The following is a 5,000-nucleotide window of genomic DNA, read 5'->3' as shown; positions in this document are numbered from 1 at the left end:
TGATAAGTCAAGTCAATGACACTCGTCTATTCCTTCTAGTACAGGAATCAAAAATGTGAAAAGAATATTATGAAAAAAGCCTAAGACAGCCGAATATAAAAGTAAATCAAAAACACAAACACATGTTACTCTGTCTTGTTTTCTACACAAACCAAAGCAAACGAATGAAGCGGCCGATGTCCAGTTAAATCTGACATTCTGGTAGCATTGCTGTTCTGAATGTTGAGGCCCCATTAGGGCAGGGGGGATCTAAATGTCCCGTATGTCATTAATGTTTGGCGTAAATATTCTGTTTCCCGTTAATTCCCCCACCCCCCCAAATATCCAGTATGCCGAAAAATGGTTACCTAAATATCCTGTATCCTGATATCCCCTAATGGGGCCTCGTTGTTTCCATTTGCAAATTTAGTAGCAGTGATAATAAGAGATAACCGCTTTCTGTACGTTTTTATAACGAATAACGTCTAAGTTAAATTATAGAACGATCTTTATGGTAATCTCTCCCCATTTTCCAAAGTTTAACAGGAGATGTATTTCACTGTAACTGAATAGCTGGGGATAATCAAGGACGCTTAAGTAGGCCTAAGGATAAAAATGGATGCTTAGGTACGTGTAGGCATGCGTAGGGATGATTAAGGATGCTCAAGTACGGCTAGGGATGAAGAAAGATGCTTAATCCTTAAGTACGGCTAGGGATGATAAAGGATGCTTAAGTACGGTTAGGGATGCTTAGGTACGGCTAGGGATGATTAAGGATGCTCAAGTACGGCTAAGGATAAAGAAGGATGCTTAAGTACGCTTAGGTATGCTTAAGTACGGCTAGGGATGATTAAGGATGCTTAAGTACAACTAGGGATGATTAAGGATGCTTAAGTACGGATAGGGATGAAGAAGTACAACTAAGGATGATTAAGGATGCTTAAGTACGGTTACGGATGCTTAAGTCGGCTAGGGATGATAAAGGATGCTTAAGTACGGTTAGGGATGCTTAGGTACGGCTAGGGATGATTAAGGATGCTCAAGTACCGCTAGGGATGAAGAAGGATGCTTAAGTACGCTAAGGTATGCTTAAGTACGGCTAGGGATGATAAAGGATGCTTAAGTATGGTTAGGGATGCTTAAGTACGGCTAGGGATGATAAGGATGCTTAAGTACGGTTAGGGATGAGGAAGGATGCTTAAGTACGGCTAGGGATGCTTAAGGCTGCTTAAGTATGGTTAGGGATGCTTAAGTACGGCTAAGGATAATAAGGATGCTTAAGTACGGTTAGGGATGAGGAAGGATCCTTAAGTACGCTTAGGGATGCTTAAGTACGGTTAGGGATGAAGAAGGATGCCTAAGTACGCTTACGGATGCGTAAGTACGGCTACGGATGATAAAGGATGCTTAAGTACGATTAGGGATGAAGAAGGATGCTTAAGTACGCTTACTGATGCTTAAGTACGGCTAGGGATGATAAAGGATGCTTAAGTACGGCTAGGGATGATAAAGGATGCTTAAGTACGGTCAGGGATGCCTAGGTACGGCTAGGGATGATTAAGGATGCTTAAGTACGCTTAGGGATGCTTAAGTACGGCTGGGGATGATTAAGGATGCTTAAGTACGGCTAAGGATGATAAAGGATGCTTAAGTACGGTTAGGGATGAAGAAGGATGCTTAAGTACGCTTACGGATGCGTAAGTACGGCTAGGGATGATAAAGGATGCTTAAGTACGGCTAGGGATGATAAAGGATGCTTAAGTACGGTTAGGGATGAAGAAGGATGCTGAAGTACGCTTACGGATGCTTAAGTACGGCTAGGGATGAAAAAGGATGCTCAAGTACGGCTAGGGATGAAGAAGAATGCTTAAGTACGCTTAGGGATGCTTAAGTACGGCTAGGGACGATTAAGGATGCTTAAGTACGGTTAGGGATGCTTAAGTATGGCTAGGGATGATAAAGGATGCTTAAGTACAGTTAGGGATGCTTAAGTACGGCTAGGGATGATTAAGGATGCTTAAGTACAGTTCAGGATGCTTAGGTATGGCTAGGGATGATTAAGGATGCTCAAGTACGGCTAGGGATGAAGAAGGATGCTTAAGTACGCTTAGGGATGCTTAAGTACGGCTAGGGATGATTAAGGATGCTTAAGTACGGTTAGGGATGCCTAGGTACGGCTAGGGATGATTAAGGATGCTTAAGTACGGTTAGGGATGAAGAAGGATGCTGAAGTACGCTTACGGATGCTTAAGTACGGTTAGGGATGCCTAAGTACGGCCAGGGATGATTAAGGATGCTCAAGTACGACTAGGGATGAAGAGGGATGCTTAAGTACGCTTAAGGATGCTTAAGTACGGCTAGGGATGCTTAAGTACGGCTAGGGATGATAAAGCATGCTTAAGTACGGTTAGGGATGAAGAAGGATGCTTAAGTACGCTTACGGATGCGTAAGTACGGCTAGGGATAATAAAGGATGCTTAAGTACGCTTAGGGATGAAGAAGGATGCTTAAGTACGCTTACGGATGCGTAAGTACGGCTAGGGATGATAAAGGATGCTTAAGTACGGCTAGGGATGATAAAGGATGCTTAAGTACGGTTAGGGATGAAGAAGGATGCTTAAGTACGCTTAGGGATGCTTAAGTACGGCTAGGGATGATTAAGGATGCTTAAGTACGGTTAGGGATGCTTAAGTACGGCTAGGGATGATAAAGGATGCTTAAGTACGGTTAGGGATGAAGAAGGATGCTTAAGTACGCTTACGGATGCGTAAGTACGGCTAGGGATGATAAAGGATGCTTAAGTACGGTTAGGGATGAAGAAGGATGCTTAAGTACGCTTACGGATGCGTAAGTACGGCTAGGGATGATAAAGGATGCTTAAGTACGGTTAGGGATGAAGAAGGATGCTGAAGTACGCTTACGGATGCTTAAGTACGGTTAGGGATGCCTAAGTACGGCCAGGGATGATTAAGGATGCTCAAGTACGACTAGGGATGAAGAGGGATGCTTAAGTACGCTTAAGGATGCTTAAGTACGGCTAGGGATGCTTAAGTACGGCTAGGGATGATAAAGCATGCTTAAGTACGGTTAGGGATGAAGAAGGATGCTTAAGTACGCTTACGGATGCGTAAGTACGGCTAGGGATAATAAAGGATGCTTAAGTACGCTTAGGGATGAAGAAGGATGCTTAAGTACGCTTACGGATGCGTAAGTACGGCTAGGGATGATAAAGGATGCTTAAGTACGGCTAGGGATGATAAAGGATGCTTAAGTACGGTTAGGGATGAAGAAGGATGCTTAAGTACGCTTAGGGATGCTTAAGTACGGCTAGGGATGATTAAGGATGCTTAAGTACGGTTAGGGATGCTTAAGTACGGCTAGGGATGATAAAGCATGCTTAAGTACGGTTAGGGATGAAGAAGGATGCTTAAGTACGCTTACGGATGCGTAAGTACGGCTAGGGATGATAAAGGATGCTTAAGTACGGTTAGGGATGAAGAAGGATGCTTAAGTACGCTTACGGATGCGTAAGTACGGCTAGGGATGATAAAGGATGCTTTAGTACGGCTAGGGATGATAAAGGATGCTTAAGTACGGTTAGGGATGAAGAAGGATGCTTAAGTACGCTTAGGGATACTTAAGTACGGCTAGGGATGATTAAGGATGCTTAAGTACGGTTAGGGATGCTTAAGTACGGCTAGGGATGATAAAGGATGCTTAAGTACGGTTAGGGATGAAGAAGGATGCTTAAGTACGCTTAGGGATGCTTAAGTACGGCTAGGGACGATTAAGGATGCTTAAGTACGGTTAGGGATGCTTAAGTACGGCTAGGAATGATAAAGGATGCTTAAGTACAGTTAGGGATGCTTAGGTACGGCTAGGGATGATCAAGGATGCTCAAGTACGGCTAGGGATGAAGAGGGATGCTTAAGTACGCTTAGGTATGCTTAAGTACGGCTAGGGATGATTAAGGATGCTTAAGTACGGTTAGGGATGCTTAAGTACGGCAAGGGATGATTAAGGATGCTCAAGTACGGCTAGGGATGAAGAAGGATGCTTTAGTACGCTTAGGGATGCTTAAGTACGGCTAGGGATGATTAAGGATGCTTAAGTACAGTTCAGGATGCTTAGGTATGGCTAGGGATGATTAAGGATGCTCAAGTACGGCTAGGGATGAAGAAGGATGCTTAGGTACGCTTAGGTATGCTTAAGTACGGCTAGGGATGAGTAAGGATGTTTAAGTACGGTTAGGGATGCTTAAGTGCGGCAAGGGGTGATTAAGGATGCTCAAGTACGGCTAGGGATGAAGAAGGATGCTTAAGTACGCTTAGGGATGCTTAAGTACGGCTAGGGATGATTAAGGATGCTTAAGTACGGTTAGGGATGCCTAGGTAAGGCTAGGGATGATTAAGGATGCTCAAGTACGGCTAGGGATGAGGAAGGATGCTTAAGTACGCTTAGGGATGCTTACCTATGGGTAGGGATGATTAAGGATGCTTAAGTACGGTTAGGGATGCTTAAGTACGGCTAGGGATGATAAAGGATGCTTAAGTACGGTTAGGGATGAAGAAGGATGCTTAAGTACGCTTACGGATGCGTAAGTACGGCTAGGGATGATAAAGGATGCTTAAGTACGGCTAGGGATGATAAAGGATGCTTAAGTACGGTTAGTGATGAAGAAGGATGCTGAAGTACGCTTACGGATGCTTAAGTACGGTTAGGGATGCCTAAGTACGGCTAGGGATGATTAAGGATGCTCAAGTACGACTAGGGATGAAGAGGGATGCTTAAGTACGCTTAAGGATGCTTAAGTACGGCTAGGGATGCTTAAGTACGGCTAGGGATGATAAAGGATGCTTAAGTACGGTTAGGGATGAAGAAGGATGCTTAAGTACGCTTACGGATGCGTAAGTACGGCTAGGGATGATAAAGGATGCTTAATTACGGCTAGGGATGATAAAGGATGCTTAAGTACGGTTAGGGATGCCTAGGTACGGCTAGGGATGATAATTGATGCTCAA

General features: G+C 44.0%; 1 protein-coding gene across 1 annotated transcript in view; it reads right to left on the bottom strand.

Moving 5' to 3' along the window:
* The window catches only part of LOC138016110 (uncharacterized), a 191,567-nt gene that overhangs the window by 109,104 nt on the left and 77,463 nt on the right, over positions 1–5,000 (bottom strand). The window lies entirely within an intron of this gene.

This window comes from Montipora capricornis, chromosome 9 (genome assembly GCF_036669925.1).
Source record: "Montipora capricornis isolate CH-2021 chromosome 9, ASM3666992v2, whole genome shotgun sequence".
Taxonomy (NCBI): domain Eukaryota; kingdom Metazoa; phylum Cnidaria; class Anthozoa; order Scleractinia; family Acroporidae; genus Montipora; species Montipora capricornis.
Note: the sequence above shows the minus strand (reverse complement) of the source record. Positions and strands in the feature narration are given on the sequence as shown.